This window comes from Onychomys torridus, chromosome 16, assembly GCF_903995425.1.
Source record: "Onychomys torridus chromosome 16, mOncTor1.1, whole genome shotgun sequence".
Classification (NCBI taxonomy): domain Eukaryota; kingdom Metazoa; phylum Chordata; class Mammalia; order Rodentia; family Cricetidae; genus Onychomys; species Onychomys torridus.
Window position 1 is genome coordinate 67,418,868 of NC_050458.1, and position 23,809 is coordinate 67,442,676.

At 39.3% G+C, this 23,809-nt stretch overlaps 1 protein-coding gene across 10 annotated transcripts in view; it reads right to left on the minus strand.

The window, feature by feature from the left end:
• LOC118596894 (cyclic AMP-dependent transcription factor ATF-7) overlaps positions 1–23,809 on the minus strand; it is a 100,394-nt gene that overhangs the window by 74,978 nt on the left and 1,607 nt on the right. For 2 of the 10 annotated variants that reach the window (XM_036207919.1, XM_036207917.1), the window contains exon 1: positions 20,330–20,353. The exons of the other annotated variants lie outside the window; for them this stretch is intronic. The gene's annotated coding sequence lies outside the window, so the exon portion shown is untranslated. Of the gene's footprint in view, positions 1–20,329; positions 20,354–23,809 lie in introns of those variants that run through there. 10 annotated transcript variants of the gene reach the window in all.

The following is a 23,809-nucleotide window of genomic DNA, read 5'->3' on the forward strand; positions in this document are numbered from 1 at the left end:
AATAGTCCAGGAATTTTAAGCCTTTGCTGGGTTTTCCCTCTTTCTGCTACAGTATATAACACATTTCTCCAGTCTACTGAATTACAACCAGTGCAGCTCTCTGTGTCAATAAATTCACCGAACGCTCGATGCGGAAGCCATATTTCTGAACTAGAGAAGACCAAAATTTGTCATTTAATTAATTAAGGGATTATAGGAGGGGTGCTCCATTTTACAGGGCTATAATCTGGCTCCCTGGTGTATAAACTACGAGACTGTTGGCAAGGGTCGTTTATCCCAGATTATTGCCAAAGAAAACAAAGCACCCATCCTATTGGACTGCATGGGAAATTATTTTCATTAATAAAAAAATAAAAATAAAAACTTCCCTCCCCACTGGGAGCCTCCTCTTCCTCCCCCACCAATCGTCTGTGGCAAATGAAGAAATATCAGTGCCCTTCCCCCCTCTGATTCTATTTATGGCTAGGTTTTTAAAAGCAGCAATAAAACAAATGTCGACGCTTTGGGGGTTTACTGGGTGAATATGTTCCGGCTGTTTGTACTGCTCTCGGCCAGAGTTCTTGAGCTGCTCTGTTGCAGCCAACAGATGTGTGCTGCTGCAGGGGATAAAAGAAATGCACTTAAAGGCACCACCATCCATCCCCTCTATTTCTCTTAAGAATTTAACAGAATTTATACTGGTTTTTTAAACGACTAAAGCTAATCTCTTGAACTGCCAATCAAAATTCTTTGTCAAACAACAAATGCAATCTGAAGGTGTCAGGGAAGTTTCTCATATTCCAACTAAGAATAAAAACCAGGCAGAGATGAATAGCGACTAGAAATGTAAATCACAGTAAAAATATCCTGAAAAGACAGACACAATATTTGGAAGGGTCAAGAGGGAAGCGGGAGGAAGGTAAAAGCAGTCTCATAGAACCAGGCTCTAAGGGCGTTTTCACACAGCTATCCACAACACAGAACAACACAGAACAAAGAATGTAAACAAGGGAAGGTCAGTGAGGGGTGATCGTTGAACTACATCTGGAAATAACTTCAGAACTATAACCAAATCTCAAATTTCATACTGGAGATAAACCAAAATGTCAGGTCAATCTCAGTCAGGCATTAAAATAAAATACTAGCATGCTAGAATGAATCCAGTAACAGAAAACCAGGCTTAAAATAGAGGGCAGTAAGGTAACATCTCTCCTATTCTCTTAGGAGTTACTTTTGGGTTAGAAACCAGTATTTCTGGTTGTCTAATCAGTAATTCCACAACTAATCGGTGTTTAAAAGTGTGAGGTGCCCCATAAAATAGAAGGGGCTGCTTGGTCATCTTTCAATGTGATAGGAACACGGTCTAACTACGAAGTAAACTGATGCTTCAGTCCTGCTGTAATGGAATAGACTCTGTATGTACATACGTATACACAGATTTATATCACATTTAGCCAGGATAAATTGCTTCAATAAATTCTGCTCCTAGGAGAGGCCAGCTCAAGCCGATGATTGGGCACTGGGAAATGAGACCTTCATTCTTCCTCACACAGCCCCAGGACAACAAGGTTTTCTGGTTGGTTTGTTTGTTTTAAACACATTAAAAACAAACAAACAGATAGATTATTTTTAGTACTTTTAAAAACAATAACACATCAAAAATAAGTAAATAAAAGCAAATAAATATAAAAACTATTGTCATTATGGCTGAAAATGCAGATCATCTTTGGAAAGCAAATCATTCCTATATGGGAATTCCTAACTGCTGTGCTGTAGATAACTTTCACTTGTACCTCCAGAACTTGTTTTCCTAACATAACCACAGATCATAACTTGGCTTGAAGGCTCCTTGTGTCTACTTCTATCAAGGTAGAAGTGGACAGAAGAATTAGGCAGAAGTCCTTACTTTTATATTGATTCTGGTACTTGGGGCTAAATTTTCTCCTTATTGATTGATTATTAGAAGGGAAGGGTTCTTTGTGGTAAGGTGGGGAGTAGAAAGTGATTACATAATTCTGGAACAATTTTCATCAAACCACAAATTTCAAAACTTCAAAAAATGAGGATGATTATAATTTGGAATTTTTATTAATTGTATAAAAACAAAATTGTGCCTTGCTAAAAAAGAAAAAGAAAGACTTTGGGGGAGAAAAAACCTTAAAATCTAACATAACTAAGCTTTTCTTTGGTCTTGAATGTTAAACTGGCAGCCACTAATAATAGGATTTCCTGCTTCTGTCCCAATTTGTAAGCCTTTGTTTTACCATTTTTACCAAACAGAGATCACAATGGGAGGAAGAAGTCTTTCTTTAAATGCCTAGTTATTCTTAAATCATCTCCTATTCTCAGGTCCCTTGTCATTTCCATCATTTTTGCATCCAAGAAAATTTAAATATTTAACAATAAGAATAATCTCTCTCCCTATTTAAAAATTTCCACTCACACCTTTTAAATTCTTCCTTCATTCTCCATCTGCTACATCAATTGTGACACGCAAAGAATGCTTTTGGTTACTTCTATATGACAAACAAAAAGCAACACATTTCTATAGTATAAACAGATGGAGACAAAAAGTGAAATCTTGAATGATCTGCTGCCACTCAATGTGAACTTAACTCACAGCTCATTTGTAATTCTACTGCTTGACAAGCAGATCATGTGTCTAGGCATGACACTCACAGTGTATTGTCTCCTTCCTGATCTATTTTTTTAGGATGAAATGTAAGAACTTTATAGGACTAAACAATAAATGATGAGAGGGATATACAAACTGAGAGATACTACTAAGAGTAAGTGAGATGCTTAAGACAAGAAAACAAAGATACATTAAAAGACTGTCCTTAGATGCTCAGGTCTACAGGGAAAAAAGCTCATATACTCAGAGCAACCAAAATGCGTAAACGATACAATTAGGATTTGCCTAAAAGTGAAACTCACTTGAATGCTGAAGACTAGTTAAGAAAAATCAAGGTTTAGGGCCAGTGAGATGGTCCAGCAAGTAGTAGTACTTAATCTGAACTCAGTCCCTAAAACCCAAAGGTAGATGGAAAGAATCAACGTCTGAAAGTTGTCCTCTGACCACCATATGCACACCATGGACATCCACACTCAAATACACAAGCTAATTTAAAAAAAAAAAATTTTTAAGCCAAGGTTTAGAGAATTAAATTTTTATATTTTATTTGTGTGTGTGTGTGTGTGTGTGTGTGCGCGTGCGTGCGTGTGTGTGTGTGCGCGTGTGTGTGTGCGTGCGTGTGTGTGTGTGTGTGTGTGTGTGTGTGTGTGTGTGTGTGTGTGTGTGTGTGTGTGTATTTGCATGTTAGTACAGATGTCCTCAGAGACCAGAGGTGTTAGATACCACTGTGGGTGAAGGGATGGACAGTTATAAGCCACCCAACATGGGTGCTGGGATCTTTACATACTAAAATGTTTGTCATAATAATATTTATGACCAATAAAGAATAGGAATTAAATGCTGAAGGGAAAGAAACATAAATTAAGGTACTGCATTACAACAGACTATATTGAAGATGTTAAGAATAACATTTTGACAACTATTAATGACATGGAAAAGTAGTGCTCATTAAATGAAAACAATAATATGAAATTATGAGGCCAGGGAGATGGCTTGCAGCAGGTAAAAGTATTTGGCACATAAGCCTGACAACTTGAGTTCAATCCCTAGAACTCATGTAAAAACATCCATAATCCCATCCTATTATAAGATGAAAAGTCTGATATGGGAGCAAAAACAGAAAAAAAAATCTACCAGAAGTTCAAAGGTCAACTCGCCTGGAGGACACCTATACAAAGGAAGAGAGTCAGCCTCGACAAGGTTGAGGGGCTCTGACTCCCGCAGTATGCTGGGATATGCAAGTGCCAGCACTCACACATACACACAAAATGAATGAGTGAATAAAAATTTAGATAAATAAAATCTCATATGAATTGTAATTCTAAATGTATAAAAAGAAGTAAGCAAAAAAACAAAAAACCAATGATTAAAAAAGGATAAAGGATGGGGACTTGTTTGTAGAGGTCCCAGCATCCACATGGTACCTCACAACCATCCATAACTCTAGTTCCAATAGTCTGACACCTTCAGAACTCCTCAGGCACTAGGCATGCATCCACATGGTACACAAACATACACACAGGAAAACGTTCATATATATATATAATAAATAATTCTTTAAAAAACAGATGAAGAGCTGGGCGATGGTGGCGCATGCCTTTAATCCCAGCACTCAGGAGGCAGAGGCAGGCGGATCTCGGGGAGTTCCAGGAAAGGCGCAAAGCTACACAGAGAAACCCTGTCTTGAAAAAACAACAACAACAAAAAAAAATAGATGAAGAAATCAACATAAAACTAAATACAAAATGAATAATCATTATGTCTAAGATAACTGTATTCTAGATTACTTTTTTTCTTCTTTGTACTATTAGTATTCCAAGTCTATAATGATCAGAAATTGCTCTTAATAAATAAATAAATAAATAAAAAGGGCTAATAGGTAAACGGCTTGCATACAAGCCTGAAACTTGAGTTTGAATCCTGGAACCCATGTAAAGGCAGAAGGAGAAAACACCTTTATAGAGTTGTTCTCAGACCTCCACATGTGTACCATGGCACATGGCCCCTCAACACATATACATACACATAATAATGATAAGTGAAATAGAAATGAAATACAAATGTATAATGTAATCTAATAATCAAAGAATGCTGATCTGCATGACTGAGTAAAAAGCATGTCTTTGAGTTAAAAAGAAAAAAAGGTCTATTACCTTTTAAACTATTCTAAAGCACTGAAGAGTAAATTAAAGAGTCATATAAAGTTCTATAAAGCATCAGTTTCAACTGGAAAAATAAGTTCAAAAGGACTATGAAAAAGTTTAAAATTATATACTACCAGTTTCATACAGAAATCAACCAAGCAGTCCCAGGCAGCTCTTGCCTTTATTACCCATTTTCAGAATCCCTGGCAAGAAATATTACTTATAGTAATAACTAATAAGAAATGATTAGAAACTATCCCTAACATGCATCTCTAAGGGAATGAAGGGAGCTAAAACTAAGCCTAACAAGTACTGAGCACCATTTAGTTTAGCTTTAAACAAGATGGACATTTTAAAACAGGCTCCAACTCTGCACCTCCATTCCTTTATGACATGAATACAAAAAAGTATATATGCAAACAGTTCTCTGAAAACTACAACAGTACACTACGTTTCAGACAATGGAGAATTTAGCTGTTAGTAAACAGAGCATACAACACTGACATTCTTAACCAGTCTCAACAGTCTTTTTTAAATTACATATATATGCCACAATGCATGTGGGGTGGTTAGAGGTCAACTTTTGGGAGTAGGTTCTCTCCTCCTTCCATGTAGGTCCTGAGGACAGAACTCAGATTATTAGGCTTGGTGGCAAGTTTCTCTACCCACTGAACCATCTTTCCAGCTCCAGTCTCAACAATTTATCCTCCAAAAGGACACTCACTCATGCTCTGGTCTGCATGGTATCTAGAAAACCGCATAAGGAAAAGATTCCAGTAAACATATATAAACTGTGAAATTATAATGCAGCTTATGTGAACGTCAAAAAACAAAGTAGACTTAAGTTTTTACCAGACAGTAGATTATTCAGGAGTTGGAATCTCAGTTTATTAGTTCTGAGTTAATTTTCCATTGTATTATTTAGCACTACCATAGTTCACCATACATTATCTCACTAGTAGGTAAATCACCCAGAAGGATGTTGTAAAACCACAAATACTACTACAATCTTAAACAAATTAGCCTTATTGTTTCATATCAAAGTTTTGCATTTGTATCTATGAATGTATGTATGTGTATGGCAGTTGTGCATGTATGTCTTCTTGTGGAGTGTGTGCATGCATTTGTGTGGAAGCCAGATTTCAGTGCCAGTGAGCACCAGGGATCTGCCAGTTCCCTCTGTCCCTGTCCTCCCTGAAACCCTCATCCAGGTTACAGATGTGTGCCACCTCATCTGGCTTTTCACAGTTTCTGGGTACATAGCAGGCACTTCACCAAATGAGCCATCTCCCCAGCCTTGTATTTGTTTGAGATAGGGTCTCCTCATTTGGCCCCAAACTTGCAATCTGTCTTGTCTCTGCCTCTCATTCGCTGGGATTACAGGCTTACACCACCACATCCTTCCTATACCAGGGTTTTGTGAAATTCTTTGCTAAGGGGGGAAGCAGAGTTATAAAAGAAATTGGCAAATAAGGAACAAAGATGTTGAGGCTAGTATGAATTCTAGTTATTTGTTTGCACACATTCCAAACAAGAACAGAATTATTTATACCTTCTGAAAGTTATATAAAACATGCATGGTATACAACCACTTACAACTAAATTGTGTATTTCATCAATTTAGCACCTAACAGGGGTTTCTTATATGCTTAGCATACAAAGTGAATATCCAGAGACATGAATTTGAGGACAAGTTCTTAGATTTTTTTTGATCTACCTCCTTCCTTTTCTTTTTTTGACAGGATATCACTGTGTAGCCCAAGCTGGTCTGGACTTACTCTGAAGCCCAGGCTCAGCTCAAACTCTTGCTACTCCTGCGTCAGCCTCACCAAGTGCTAGGATAACAATCATTCCCACTACCACCCAACAGCCTTGAAGTATTAAGAAAATTAAATACAACAGTTCTCCCTTATAGGAAAAGATTCCAAGACTCACAGTGGAGGACGCCCAACTATAACAGCACCAAATGCTGCATACATTGCTTTTCTGTATGTTCTGCAACATGGCTAGAGGACCAGCCTTTTCTTCCATGTTTTTATTGTGTTTCCGGATTTTTTTTTGGCGGGGGGCTGGGGGGGAGCCCACAGGGTTGGGGTGGGCATGTCTGGTGGTGTTAGTGGTTAGTTTTTGAGACAGGGTCTCATTACAGTCTTGGTTGGCCTGGAACTCACTATGTAAACCAACCTGGTCTTGAACCCATGTCTTCCTGATCTTGAGTGCTGGCTGGGTCAAAGGTGTATGCCACCACACCTGGCCTTTAGTTTTCTTTTGAGACAAGGTCTCAAGTATCCCTCAAATTTGCTATATAGCCAAGGATAACCTTGAACTTCTCATTCTCCTGCTTCTGCCTACTTTGATGTGGTGCTGGGGATGGAAACCAGGACTTACTAGGCAAGTATTCTACCCAGTGAGCTTCATCCTCGGCCCCAGCCCACTCTTCAGCAGGTAATGTCCTGCTGCAGCTTTTTCAGACCTCTTGCACTTTGAGACTATTATTAAGTAAAATAAGGCTTACTTAATTTAAATTCAATATTTAAGGCTACTGACTGGCCAACAGGCAGCATACAATATGGGTTTGAGGACTGGGTAACCAAAAGGATAATCACATCCCAGGGTCCTAAATAGGAATGGAGTAGGACAGGCATAGATTTCCTCACACTATTAATATATTCAAATCTCAGTTGACAGAGGTAACTGAAAGAGCAAAAATCAAAATTATGAATGAGGAAATAGATACCATAATGTTCCATTTTAAGATGAAGCATAATATTTTCTTGTAATGATTTTTAAATTAAAAATCCAGCTGTAGTGTACATGAAACATCAGGAAATTTCAGCTCATAGACCAAATATTTCAGTCTGCTACCTACCTTTGTATGGCCTGTAAGCCAAGAATAATTTTTAAATGGTTGAAAAATCAGAAAGGCTGTTTTATGACACATGAAATTTATATGAAATTCAATTTTAGTGTCTATAAAAAAGTCATAGAGCTGGGGTACATATCTTAGTAGAAAATTGCCCAGCCTACATAATGCTCTACATTTGATCCCCAGAAGCTCCTCCTACAAATTATATTAGAACATATCTGTGCTTATTCATCAATATATCATACATGTCTACTTTTGTGTTAGAATGGCAGAGCTAAGTAAGTATAACACAGACCTCATGCCACAAAGTCTACCATATTTATTGTCTGGCCTTTGTCATCCAATCCCAAAATACATGGCTAAATAACATATTCTAACTAGGGAGAATATCAGAATTTGTATGTTAATTATTAATACATAAATACTAAGTCATTTATAATTTATCTATTAATTTCTTTTTGTTTCAACTTCCAAATTTTATAATTACATGTTTGTTTTTATTCTGGAAGGTTAAGGGGGCTGGAATATGGCTCAGCAGTTAAGAGAATTTGTTGCTCTTGGAGAGGTCCTAGGTTCAGTTCCCAGCACCCACATGGTGGCTCACAACTATCTGTGACTACAGTGCCATAAGATGACATCATTTTCTGAACTCCATGGGAACTAGCTAGACATGCACATGATGCACATATATACATGCAGGGAAAATACTCACATAAATAAATCTAAAAATAACTAGATAAATAAAGTTATAGTAGCACGATCGCTTTTGAGCCTTGCAGAATCACTTGGGCACCTTGTAAGAAACACAGATTCGGAGATGGGGATTTAGCTCAGTGGTAGAGCACTTGCCTAGCAAGTGCAAGGCCCGGGGTTCGATCCTCAGCCAAAAAAAAAAAAAGAAGAAAGAAAGAAATACAGATTCCTAGGCTTCCTGGACTGCTCTTAGCACTGAAGCCCAAGAACTAACACGGCAATTCCAACATTTAGGAAGGAATCTGAGGCAGAAGAATTAAAAGTTTGAGGCCAGCCTGCATTACAAAGTGATGCTTCTGTGGGCAAAAGGCACTTGACAGGTATTCTGGTTAGTTGTAGCTGTGAATTGGACAGAGCCTAGAATAATCTGAAAAGACAGCTTTAATTGAGGAATTGAATAGATCAGAATGGCCTTTGGGTATGTCTGGGTTGTGGGCTGTATCATCCCTTGGCAACTAGTCCTGAACTACGTAAGAAAAAGAGCTGAGTGTAAGCTGGTCTGCAAGCAATGTTCTCCATGGCTCCTGCTTTACTTCTTTGGCTGTGAAGTAAGTTGCTTGACTAGAGATAATGCTCTGTGACACAGCAAACAGGCCTGCCTTCAAGTTCCTGCCTTGACTTACCTCAATGAGTAACTATCTTCCCCTAAGTTGCTTGTAGTCAAAGTATCTATCACAGCAACAGAAATTAAACTAAAACAGAGTAAGTTTGTCAACCTGAGTTCAATCCCTAGAACACGTAACAGAGAACCAATTCCCCAAAGTTGTCCACTGACCTTCATAAATGCACTCTAGTACATGCATGTACATACACACACACACACACAGTGAGGAGTGTTGTTGAGAAATGTGACTCAGTTGTACTTGCCTAGCACTTATAAGGTGCTTAATTCAATCACCAACAACATACAAATTAAAATAAAGTCATACATGATTTCAATGTGGCTAAGGAGCTCTAATTAGGATGGGCCCTAGCTCATTAAACCCTGTCTCGAAAAAGACCCAACTCCCCCCCCCCCCAAAAAAAAAGATGTAACAGGGATAGTCAACTGGCTAAGTGCTTGCCTAGCATACCAAAAGCCCTGGATTCGATCCCCATAAAACCACAAACCAGACGTGGTGGCACAGCCCTGAGAGTGGGAGGCACGATGAACAGAAAGTTCAAGTTCATCCTCGACTACATATGGAGACTTGAGGACGGCCTGGGACTACCTAAAAACAAAAATTAATTCATTAGGATAAAGATAAAAAAATACTTTGGGAAATTCTGATGACCAGCATTTGAGAATCATGAAGCAAGTTGGAAAGCTCCTAACTTTTCCGTTTAGAAAGCAGCTATATTCTCAAATCTGAATGGCAGCAATGCTCCAAGTGGCTCCAGGGTCACTTATAGATCTCCAAGACCCTTTCAGAGGGCTCGTGGAAGTAAAAAAATTACTTAGAAGTGAAAGATCTACTTACAGACCAACACATGTCAGTGTAACAGCATTAGAAGTTCACAAAAGTGGTCTCAGGTCACACTGTAACTTTTAAGAAATTTAAGAAATCAGTTTCTAGATTTTGGTACCATATCAAAGGAGGTTACAACTACCTAAAAATAATCTTTCCTTTTTCTGTCATACATATGTATGATCATGTCATTCATATATTTAAAGCAAAACAACATATCTTTAACAGACTGAATGCACTGTTTTCTGTGAAGCTAGATATTAAAGCAACTTGAAGGTTCTTTTAGATTTTTCTTTTTGTGTCTGGGTGTATGGTGTATGCATCTGTCACAGCAAACAGGTGGAGGTTGGAGGGCAATCTTCTACCATGTGGGGACCAGGAATCAAACCCAGGTCATCGAGCTTCTGTGGCAGGCACTTTTACCAGCCGAACCATCTTCTGCCTCCCCCTTTTTTGGAAACAGAGTCTCTCTATGTAACTCTGGCTGACCTGGAATTCACTATGTAGTCCAGGCTGGCCTTGAACTCACAGAGATCCACCTTGCTCTACCTCCCAAGTGCTGGGATTAAAGATGTATGACACCATGCTCAGCTTTTTCTTTTTTTCTTTGAGACAGTCTCTAGCCCAGGTTGGCACCTCTCAAGTACAGATTACAGGTATATGCCATCAACTTGGTTTATGCAGTGCCATGGAACTGACCTAGGGCCTAGTGCATGCCAGGCAAGCACTTTATTGAGTTTCATCTCCAGCCTTATTTTTTTTCTGGCAATACAGATGCAATTATTTTTGTTATAATATAATGAGCTTGCTATTATTTTTAAAAATTAATTTTAATCTCTAATAAGGTAAACATTAATAGATATTAATCCAGATAAGCAAAAGTTGTTTAAAATCCTCAATGACTCTTTTTTGGGGAGGACAGGGACAGGGACCTGAGTAAGACAAAATCTCACTCTGTAGCCCACGGTGGCCTGGAGCTTACTGCGCAGCCCGTGCTGGCCGTCAGCTTGTTTGTTTTGTTTTGGAAGGGGAGTTCTTCAAGACAGGGTCTCTCTGTGTCGTGCTGGCTGTCCTACAACTCACTCTGTAGACCAGGCTGGCCTGGAACCTGAGATTTAAGGCATGCACCATCACTGAGAGCCTTTAGTTCTTGAGGCTTATTTTGCCTCAGTCTCCCAAGTGCTGGCATGATAGGCATGTTCCACCATGCCCAAGTGAAGAACCATTAGTAACTTTTGAGAGTATACACAGACAGCACTGAGACAAAAAAAAAAAAAAAAAAAAAAAAAAAAAGTTGCAGATACACTGCTATAAGAAATACAGAAGTCTTCCAAGGTGGCTCAACAGGAAACTACTTGTCACCAAGCCTGACAAGCTGAGTTCAATCCCCAGGACCCACATGGTGGAAGAAGAGAACCAATTCCCCCAAGCTTCCTTTGACCTCCACACTTGTGTCATGGCCCATACACACTAAATAAATTAAAATGTAATTTTAAAACCGAAAAGTACTGCAGTACTGACAGACTCAACAGAATGTTTAAGTTAATGTCTGCATTTGGTTTTCAGACATGAAGGGACAGGTTTCAACAACAGCCAGCTAAGTGGACCAAACAGTTTTGTAGCAAGTGACAGAAAACAGATGCCCACAAGAACTAGGCTGAATCAGCTATGTTATATGAAGTTATATTATTCATGGCCGATGCTTATAGCTGATCTGGAAGCAGTTTATAAAAGTCAACAACCTGAATCAAGGTTTTTTAGTTTTTTTAAGTTTTCAAATTTAATACTTAAAAACACATTTATTTTATGTATATGAGTATTTTGTCTGAGTGTACATGTCTGTGCACCATGTGTCTTTAGTATCTGCAAAGACCAGAAGAGGTCACTGGACTCCCTGGAACCGGTGTTATGGATGGTTGTGAACCAGTGCTCTTAACCTCCAAGCCATTTCTCTAGCCCTAACTAGAATTTTAAAAGATTCAAGAAACCACTTTGAGCTATCCTCAGAAATGATAATGGGAGCAGGGGCTACACCTTGTTAAAACGACAGTAGGGCCTGGTGACACATATGTGGTCTACATAGCAACAGCAAGTTCCAGACCATATAATGAGACTCTGTCTCAAAAATAGTAGTAATAATAATTTAAAAATAACAGCAAGAAGCAAAAGTAGAAATAAACATGGTGTGGTGGCACACACTTTTTTTTTTGTTTTTTTGAGACAGGGTTTCTCTGTGTAGCTTTGCGCCTTTCCTGGAACTCACTCTGTAGCCCAGGCTGGCCTTGAACTCACAGAGATCCACCTGGCTCTACCTCCCGAGTGCTGGGATCAAAAGTGTGTGCCACCACTGCCCAGCAAGGTGGCACACACTTTAATTCCAGCACTTGGGAGGCAGAAAAAGGTAAATTTCTTTAAGTTCAAGGCCAGCTTTGTCTACATAGTAAGCCAGCCAGGGTTATATGGTCATATCTTTGATTTCAATGTATATTTTAGTGTTTTGGGTTTGTTTTTTAAAATGTGGCTTGACTTTTTTTTTTAAATGCGTATAGGTATTTTGCATGCATGTACATTTGGTGCACTATGTGCATGCCTGGTGCCTTCAGAAGCCAGAAGAGGGCATCAGCTCCCCTGGATCTGGAGTTACAGATGGTTGTGAGCCACCATGCTAGTGCTGGAAACCAAACCCAGGTCTGCCAGAAGAGGAACTAGTGCTCTTAACCACCAAGCCATCTTTCCAGTTTCCAGTTTTAATTTCTAATTTTTTTTTTCAGTGCTAAAGTACAAACCCAGGGTCTCAAGCATACTCAGCAAGTGCCCATTGTTTAGCTGTACTTCCAGCTCTCTCAATGTGCATTGAGAAGTAGAAGAATTCCTGGAAACTGGTAAAATGTTAATAAAGAAAATACAAAGTCAAGTGTTATGGCACAAGCCTATAATCTTAAATGGATGTGGAGGCAAGAGGATCATGAGTTCAATGCAAGACTGGGCTACATAGTGAAATCCTTTCTCAAAAACAAGCAGGCTGGGCAGATGGCTTAGTTGTTAAAGTGAATGCTGGGCAAGCATGTGTGGACTTGAGTGCAGATCCCCAGCATCCACATCAAAGCAGGATGAGGCAGTACATGTCTTGTAACCAGAGGTCTGGGAGAATGGAGAAGGGGTAGCTGGGGACAACAGATTCCTGGAGCTCATTAGCCAGCCAGTCTAGACAATAGTCGAGCTCCAGTTTCGGTGAGACACATTCCTCCTCAAGATATAAAGTGGAGGGCAATAAAGGACATTGACTTTTGACCTCCACATGCAAATATTCAAACACAGGAACATAAACATACACCACATATACAGACAAAAGTACAAATAAAAACCATACAGAAGCTTTGTCCTGTCTAGGTACAGTAGAACATGACTAACCCCAGCACTAGGGATACAAAAGCAGAAGGATCCCAATTTAAGAGTCCAGCCTGGAATACATAGGAGGTTCCAGACTAGCTTGAGCTGGCTCCACAACATGATCCTATTTAAATAAATAATAAACAAGTAAAATTTATTTTGCTGCCCATTTTCAGATAAAGTATGATCCCTAAAACAACAACAATCAACACAGATTTTTCTCCCCTTTTTAGTTATTTAGTAGTTTATTTGTTCATGACAGGATCATTTATTCCATGCTGGCCTCAAATTCATTGCAAAGCCCGGGGTGGCCTCAAACCTGCCTCTACCACCTGAGATTACAGGCATCACTACCACTCAGTGTTGAGACCAAACCATCAGTCCACCAACTGAAGTACATTCCTAGTGCTTCCCTCCATTCCCTCTTTCAGACTGGGTTTTGCTATATTTTCTAGACTAGTCTTGAACCTCCATTCCTCTTGACGCATCAGCCTCCCAAGTAGCTGGGATTATATGCATGGACCACTGCGTCAGGCTCAAAACATTGATCTTTAAGGACCAATTTAAAATGCTTACGATTTAGAACCATCAAACAAACAGACACACACCTTTAATCCCAGCACTTGGGAGGCAGAGGCAGGAGGATCTCTGTGAGTTTGAGATCAGTTTGGTCTACAGAGTGAGTTCCAGGACAGGCACCAAAACTACACAGAGAAACCCAGAGTTGAAAAACCACAAGAAACAAAACAGTTTTTGGTTTGTTTTATGTAGGGGTTGTTTGTTTTTATAGAGGTTTTTTGTTTGTTTTGTTTTCTTTCTTTTTCTTTTTTTTTAAACTGAGGATCGAACCCAGGGCCTTGCAGTGCTCTACCACTGAGCTAAATCCCCAACCCTTCTTTTTGGTTTTTTAAGACGGGGTTTTTCTGTGTAGCCCTGACTGTTCTGTAACTCACACTGTATACTAGGCCAGCTTCAAACTCATAGCGATCCACCTACCTCTACTTCCCAAGTACTGAGATTAAAGGCATGCATCACCACTGCCAGATGTAGGGTTTTTTTTTTAAGATTTATTATTATGTATATATGTTTTTCTTAATTTCTATTTATTTAGTGTATGTGTATTTTGCATGCATGTGTATGTACACCATATGTATTCCTGGTGTCCAGAGGGGCCCATTGGATCCCCTAAAACTGGAGTTACATTTGGTTGTAAGCCCAGGTGCTAGGAATCAAATCCAGGTCCTCTGCAAGAGCAAGTGCTCCTAACTAATGAGCCATCTCTTCAGCCCCATGTGGGTGTTTTTCCTACAGGTATGTTTGTGTACTACATGTGTGCCTGTTGTCAACAGAGGCCAAAAAAGGACATCAGATCCCCTGAAACTAGAGTTACAGATTGTTTTAAGTTGCCAAGTGGGTACTAGGAATCAAACCTGGGTATTCTGGAAGTGTAGCCAGTGCTCTTAATCACTTACCATCTTTCTAGCCCTTTGTGAGATTTTTTTTGGGGGGGGGGGGGCTTTTTTTTTTTTTTAATAAGGTCCCAATCTGTAAGAGAGGATGATTTTGCACTCACTACACAGCTAGCCCAGGCTGCCTCAAAACCCACAGAATTCTTCTTGTCTGATTCCTGAGTTAAAATTACAGGCTAAAATTACAGGCTTGAGCCATCGTGCTGGCCTGGATTTTAAGACCTCAGTGTAAGTTTTGTTCTGGGTAGGAAAAAGTCATAATATTGCACAATGATAATTATGGGGAAGATCAGAAGTTCTAGAGAAATGATCTAATAATATTCTCTAAGTCTACACACTCATTTGTAGCACAGGGTCTATCTGGGGGTATTCCAATACTCACTGACTGGAATGTACAAGTTTCACACAGTATTAGCAAACCACTCCTTGAGCAAAACCTTAAAAAGTAAGTTCATTAAGAATGGTGTTATTGGGGGCTGGAGAGATGGCTCAGAGGTTAAGAGCACTGGCTGCTCTTCCAGAGGCCCTGAGTTCAATTCCCAGCACCCACATGGTGGCTCACAGCCATCTGTAATGAGATCTGGCGCCCTCTTCTGACCTGCAGGGATACATGCAGACAGAACACTGTGTACATAATAAATAAATAAATAAATCTAAAAAAAAATGGTGTTATTAAATCTATGTTAGTACCAGAAATTTATTAAAGTAAAACTAATGAAATATTACTCCAGTTTGATGGTTTAATAAATAATAGAGGCAGGAAATCTGGTTTCAACATAAAACCATTTTTAGCAATCCTATGTTTTATTCAATAAAGCTTGATTTTATATAGTCAAGCACATTCTTGTTCCAAAAAGAAAGGTTGTTAAGCTGAGGAGAAGCTTCAGTGAATAAGAACTATATAATTGGGGGCTGAAGACATGGCTCAGTGGTTAAGAGCACTGACTGCTCTTCCAGAGGACCCAGGTTCAATTCTCAGCACCCATGTGGCAGCTCACAACTGTCTCCAGTTCCAAGAGATGACACCTTCACATCAATGCACATAAAATAAAATTAAATAAATTATATATATATATATAATTTTTTTTTAAAGAGACTGAAAAGATGGCTCATTGGTTAAGGGCACTGGCTGCTCCTAGGTTCAATTCCCAGCACCTATATAGCAACTCATAATTGTCTGTAACTCCAGATCCAGGGGATCTGGCACCTCCACACAAACATACATGCAGGCAAAACACCAGTGGACATAAAATAAAATAAAAGAATAAATCTTTAGCTGAGTGGTTGTGGCACACACCTTTGATCCCAGCACTCAGGAGGCAGAGGCAGGCGGATGCAGAGGCAGGCAGATCTCTATGAGTTCGAGGCCAGCCTGGTCTACAGAGTGAGTTCCAGGACAAGCTCCAAGCTACACAGAGAAAACCTGAAACCCTGTCCCCAAAAAAACAAAAACAAAAAAACAAAAAAGAAGAAGAGGAAGAAGAGGAGGAGGAGGAAGAGGAAGAGGAAGAGGAGGAGGAGGAGGAGGAGGAAGAGGAGGAGGGAAGGGGGAAGGAAGGAAGGAAGGAAGGAAGGAAGGAAGGAAGGAAGGAAAACTGCCTAAGCATGAGGACCTAAGTTTGGATCTTTGGCACCCAGGCAAAAAGCTGGGTATGGCCATGAGCCTATAAGTCACTCCTATACATAGAGAGTGGTGAGGAGACAAACCAAGCTGGGAGAAGGGAGAGCCAGGGAGATACCCAAGGCTTGCCAGTGAGCTCCTAGTACAGTGAGGCTCTGTCTGAAGAGAATAAAGCAAAGAGCCATAGAGGAGGACATCTGATGTTTACACACATACATCATACACACACAACTTCTTAAAAGATGGCTTGTGGTGGTGGTGGTAGTTTTTGGTGCTAGAGATTGGGGCCTTGTATATGCCAAGCAATGGGTTCTTCTACTAAGATACATTCCCAGCCTTTTCCTTTTTTGTTTAATCTGAAAAAAAAAAAAAAAATGCATTGTTTCTACTGTATCATATATTCCAAATAAAATCTGACCAGCCTAGCATATAAACCTTATTTTTCTACCTCAGAAAGAAGCACTGCACCTAACAGGAAGATCACAACAAGCAATTCACCTCAAAGGCAAGTCAGGTTTTGTTAGGAGACAATATGGAAGAACATTGTTACCAAAGAGGCCCAAATTACAAGCTCAACAACTAACTTTTAGCTTTTTAAGCTAAATCTTGGCTTCTATTAGAGTTTCATAAAAAAGGCACTTATTAGGAGGAAATGCAATACTGAAGAGGAAAAAAAAAAAAAAAAAAAACTTCTCCAAAGTCTGTTTTCAAATATATGATAACATGTAGGGCTGAAGTTGCCAAAAGATGAGAAAAAGCAACAGAATTGTAAATTTGTAATGAGTTTTGTCCTAAATACATCATTTCATAAGACTAGTATACTGACCTTGGATTTAGTTAGGAACCTTTCCTAAACGTCAGCTTGCAAAGTTTTCTTTTTTTAAAAAATTTAATTATTTATTTTTATGTACATTAGTGTTTGTTTTGCTTGTGGGAGGCTGTTGTGTCCCCTGGAACTGTACTTACAGACAGTTGTGAGCTGCCATATGGGTGCTGGGAATTGAACTCGGGTCCTCTGCAAGAGTAGTCAGTGCTCTTAACCAGTTGAGCCATCTCTCCAGCCCCAGATTACAAAGTTTTAAGAATAAAATGATAATCTTCTCATATAGCAATTCTGTTTTGTTTTGACACAGGGTCTCATTTAGCCCAGGATGTTCTCTCTAAGAATGATCTTGATCTTCTGCCTACACCTCTCAAATTCAGGGATTATAGGCATGTGTACCATGCAGTGCTGAAGAGGGAAATCAGGGCTTCATGCACGCATGTAAGCACTCTACTAACTGAACATCCCCAGCCCTATATAACCTCGAATTTTTAACATTCATCATATCCCTCCCCAAGGAAGCAAGATACCAAATGTTTACTTTCAAAACTGAACTGGTTTTTGCTTTATCATATACAGGCAGTCATTATACACACACACACACACACACACACACACACACACACACACACACACATATATATGAAAAACAAGTTTGTAAATAAAAGAACAAGTAAGGGAAGGAAACAAAATACCATTTAACAGGAAAATAAAACCACCAAACATCCTTTCAAAACAATAATGTCCACCAGGGAAATACAGAAGAGAAAATATGATGAAATATTTTTAAGACATGAAATGATCCAATGCAAAAACTTTGTTGTTTGATTGTTTTGTTTTTAGTTCAAAGACACAATTATTCCTTATTATTTGTTTCTTTTTTTAACTACTCCCACTGGGTTAGCAGAACCATGTCAATTTCATTTTCTTTACAATCAATTTTTCCTTTTGATTTGATCTTTGATCAGATCTTTGATCTGAGCTTCTATTTCTATGTCTAGATTAGAGAAGACCTGAAGGGTGATCAAGATTGCCATGTTTTCCAGGAGAATCCAGAACTAACTGTATCCAAAGGATGAAAAGGAAACTTTTCAACTTTCCCATCCCTTGTAGTATGCTATTTTAATTAGCACAAACATTTCAGTTCACTTTTTTTTTTTTTTCTTTAAAGACAAGGTCTTACCTAGCCCAGGCTGGCCTGGAACTTGATATGTAGGTTAAGATAACCTTGAATTGCAGATCGTCCTGCTCCACCTCAAGTGCTAGGATCATAGGTGTGTACCACTATACTCTCAGATCATGAGGTGTGGGGAAGTTAACTCAGGGATTTCTGCATGCTAGGCAAGCACTCTACCAATTGTGCTATATCCCCAGTACAATTTGCAATTTTAAATAATGAAAGTGAAAATTAAAACCCCAAAAGAGGAAGGTACTTTAAAGATGTATTCATCAACTAAAATTGCTCAAACACAAATTCAACTGTCAAATCTAAAATTAACAAGCAGAAATGTTGTTGGCTGCCAATATAAAGACTGTATTCTCTAGGCAGCCTCTGACGGCATGGCTGGTGTGCGGCACCATTTCTCCTCTAGAACTCAACTACCACACCTTGAAACTTTAACTGCAAATGGAAACTATTTGTTTGTGTACATAGTTAGTGTTAGTTTATATTCCAAACAAAAGATGACAAGAAATCTAAACTAGAAATTGCAAGTAACTAACTATTCCATAGACAAAGAGTTTTAATTTTCTGCTTTCTAACTTAACATGTCTGGGGAAATCTTTGCTTCAAGAGTTAATGACAATTTAATGACAAGGGGGGATTTTAAAAGCTACTATAATTAACACTTTCAGTCATTACACAATCAAAAAGAAACTGACACAAGGGAGGTAGAATAAAGAAACTGTAGACTGATGGAATAGGTACTATTTCCCAGGAAGAGTCTAAAAAGAACCAAACAGATTATTTACGATCTCTCAGCAAGTCATACAGTAATTTATAAACACTAATGTAAAGCCAGGCATGGTGGCACATAGACACCTTTAATCCTAGTACTCAGTACACAGAGGCAGGTGGATCTCTATGAGTTCCAGGCCAGCCAGAACTACATCTTGAGACCCTGTCTCAAAAAAAGAAAAAAGGAAGACATTAATATAAGATAGTTGAAATCAGGAGTGATGGTCTATTTGCCTGTAATTCCAGCAGTTAGAAGGCAAAGGCAGGAGGATTGTGAGTTGGGAGGCCAAAAGTCAGACTGGGCAGCATAGCCAAATCCTGCCTCAAAAGACCAAAAAGAGAGGTGGGGGGGACCAAAACCAACTAACAAACAAAAGTAAACAATAATTACAATATCTAACTTTATATTCTCATTCTCTACCCCCATCCAATGGTCATTAGCCTAGGAATTCAAGGATGTCTGAGACAGAACATATTTGAATTTCAAAGACATTTCTTGATATTTCATAGAACATAAAGGTTATGAGGTAGGATGTTAACTCAGTGGTTTGATGGGGATATTACTCACTTGCCTACCATATCAGAGGCTCTAGATTCAATATCCAGTCAGAAAGGGAAAGGAGAAAGGGAGGGAGAGAAAGAAGAGGAAGAAAAAAAGAAAGAAGAGAAAAGAAGTTAGAGGGAAAAGAAAAAAGGGTAGGTTAGATGACCTAATACAGCCCTATCCTTATACATTTTACCAGTGACCTAAAATGAAAATAGTCATCATGTTTATCAAATTTATCAATAATATGAAAATGAGTAGTGGGGGCTGGGGAGATGGCTCAGTGGTTAAAAGCACTGACTGCTTTTCTAGAGGTTCTGAGTTCAATTCAAAGGAACCACATGGTAGTTCACAACAATCTCTAATAGGATGTGTACATGAAGACAATGCCGCGCGCACGCGCACACACACGCGCGCGCGCACACACACACACACACACACACACACACGTAATGGCTAAAACGTATTATCAAGCTATTAAATAAAAAGTCATAACCAGCTGGGCAGCAGTGGTGCACGCCTTTAATCCCAGCACTCAGGAGGCAGGGGCAGATGGATCTTTGTGAGTTCGAGGCTAGCCTGGTCTACAAAGTAAGTTCCAGGAAAGGCGCAAAGCTACACAGAGAAACCCTGTCTCAAAACAAACAAACAAACAAAACCAACCAAACAAACAAACAAGCAAATAAATAAATAAATAAACCTGAGTTGAGATTCTCAGCACCCATTTAAAAGGCCTGATATGGAATCACGTCTCTATAATCCCAGCACTGAGAAGAGTCAGATTCCTGAAGCTCATTGGCCACTCAGCCTAGCCAATTGGTGATCTCCAGACTCAGAGGACCCAGTCTAAGGGAATAAAGAAGAAAGTGATAGAACAAACACCCAGTGCCCTTCTCTGGCCTTGTGCACACACCCCACCACATACACACATGCACCACACATCTACACAAAAAAATTGAAAATTAAAAAATGATCAACTATTAAGGATTTCTAATATGAGATGTTTTCACATAATGAATACATTACCAAACAAGTCTATTAAGGATAAGGCAATTAAAAGTCTATTAAAAATAAGGACATATCAGAGAATCTTAAAAACTGTTGCTTTGGGGCTGGAAAGATGGCTCAGCAGTTAAGAGCACTGTCTGCTCTTCCAGAGGACCTGGGTTCAATTCTCAAGACCCACATAGCAACTCACAAGTGTCTGTAACTCCATTCTGGAGGATCTGACACCCTCACACAGACATACATGCAGGCAAAACACCAACATGAAACAGAAATAAAAACTTTTTAATTTTATAGAAAATAAAAACAAATCAAGAAGAATTATTACTCTGATATTTATATGTATTTATTATTCTTGTGTGTCTGGATGTTTGAGGCGTATGCGCAGGCACAAGCGCCACAGCACACACAGAGGTCAGAGGACCGCTTGTGCAGTCAGTTTCCTCCTTTGCCTTATCTTAAGGTGAGGTCTGAGAATTTATATGATTTAGGCCATCAGGCTTGCATGGTTAGGCAGCAAGCACCTTTACCCTCTGAAGCCATCTCACTAGCCCATCTTCAGCATGTTCTTTAAGTAAAAGGACTTTTTCATGAACTCCAATATCAAAGAAACATTTTTTTAAAAAATCTAAAGAACTTAATATTTAAGGAATGATTAAGCATTATTCTTTTTTAGCAAATGTCTCATTTGTTTTTCTCAAAGAAACAAAATACACACTTTTGTGTTAGCACCTTCAACAAGGAACAGGTGCAGTTAGATTCTAGGCTGTCCCCAGAAAAGAGCTGTCTGGTTAAACACTTGAAACATAGTGCTATTTGCTCCGCCTAAAACATCTTTGTAAGGGAAGGTCTTCCTTACCAGGCTGGATAAGAAGAGTGGCAACCCTGACCCTCCCCTCCACAGCCCAGGAAAAACTCAGTCTGAACATTCACAAAACAATCAGCTGAGAGCTCCAGAGCAGCTGCATTCAGGCAGAGCCAGGAACTTTACTCAAGGCAAAAGAGTAGTCTAAGAATTGATTGAAAAAAATAATTTTTGTTTTGAAGTTAGGCAAGGAACAGGAAGTGGCAGCTCACGCCTTTAATCCCAGCACTTGGGAAGCAGAAGCAGGCAGATCTCTGTGAGTTTGTGATCTACACAGCAAGTTCCAGGACAGACAGGGCTACACAGAGAAACACTGTCTTGAAAAAAACAAAAACCAACAACAACAACAAAAAGAATAAGTTAAGAAAGGAATAAGGGCAAGATACAACAACATTAACGTTTTAGCCCTTGTAAGCAAAAGTATTTTTAAAAATTCTATAAATTATAAAAACACTATAAAGTTCAAGATACTGTTGACTTCCTCTGCCTCTATCAAACTTTCCGAGCCCCCCCCCCCCAAAAAAAAAGCCATTTAAAATCCAACAATTCATCTTCTCTACACACCTGTATCTGCCCCGTTCAATATTAAGGGGAAAAAAACTTCAATTATCAATTATTTTTTTCTTCTTTTTCTTTGAGACAAGGTCTTATGTTGCCCAAGCTAAACTTATACTGGCCATACAGACAAGAATGATTTTGGCTCCTGCCTTCGCTTCTCCTGTGATGGGATTACAGGTGTTCACTACCATGCCCAGTTTTATGTAGTAACAGGGCTCATACACGCTAAGCAAGCATATTCTACCTACTGAGCAGCATCTTTCTCCCAGGTGAGAACACTGCCCAAGGGAGGAAAAACAAATCTTGCACTTAAAGAGTGTTCAAGTTGACGCCATCACAATTCTAGACTGCAAGACTGGGACTTAGCTTCCTCACTGGGTTTTTTTTGAGGGGGAAGGGAAGACTACTGCCTGAAAATTCTTCTGAATGTCCAGTAGCAAATGCTCCCAGTTGGAACCCAATTCAGTCCCTATTCAGTAGTTAATGCTAAAGGGTCGCTAATTGATTGGTCTCAACGTTTTTATTGGGACAATTTCTAACCAGGGAAAATGCCTCAACTATTTGCTGAAAAACAAAGGTCAATACAAAAGTACATGGTCTGGGTTTTCCTCAGTAGTAGTACTTCAATTCTCAAAAGTAAAGAGGCACTGGGCAGTGTCAGTGCGAACCTTTAATCCGAGCACTTGGGAGGCAGCGGCAGGCGCAGGCAGATCTTTGGGAGTTCTAGGCCAGCCTGGTATACAGAGTGAGTTCTAGGACAGGCTTTAAAGCTACACAGAGAAACTGTCTCCAAAAATTAAACAAACAAACAAACAAAGTCTGGGTTATAACTCACTCAGTGGTAGAGTACTTGCCTGGCATGCACAAAGCCCAAGTCAAAGTTCCAACTCTAGCACCCTCACAACCCCCCAACACACACACACACACACACACACACACACACACACACTTTTCGAGCACGTGCCAAAAAATGGAGGGGAGTCAGACAGACCGAAGGAATGTAATCTGCATTAGCAAAGAAATTATTGATTAACTATATGAGTCTAACTCATTATTAAATGATACACAGTTACTAAACAAAGGGCAATACCCTGTCCCTTTTCTGTACAGAATTAAGAACAAACTGGTAAGACTACTTCATATAGCTGCCAAACTTTTCTTTAGCTTCTTTTCTTACAGTCATGTTAAATTTCGCAATAGCTCCCACTTACTTTACATCCCTCATGTTTAAAAACAAATTGTGTTTGAGTTCCTCAACCCTTGCCTTAAAATATGATAGGTCTTTAGTTTCTAAGTCTGGATGCAAAGATAGCATGGGAAAATGTTCAATTTCCTAAACACTATGAGTCTGTTTTATTTACACCATTTAAAATATTAAGAGGGAACTGGGAATGTAGCTCAGTTAGTACAGTGTTTGCCTAGCATGCACAAAGAAAGCTTTAGGTTCAATCCCCAGCACCAGATAAACTGATAAACTGGGCATGGGAGTGAATGCCTGTAATTCCCACACATGGGAGGTAGAAACAGAAGGATCAGAAATTCAAGGTTATGAGTTCAAAGCCAGTATGGGCTACTTACACACACTTACACACACACACACACACACACACACACACACACACATATGCGCGCGCACGCTAAGAATGTAGATGTAGTCTAGATGGCAGAGTGCTTACCTAGCATGCATAAGACCCTGAGTATTCAGTCCCTAGTACATATACAATGGATGTGGTGGCACACACCTATAATCCC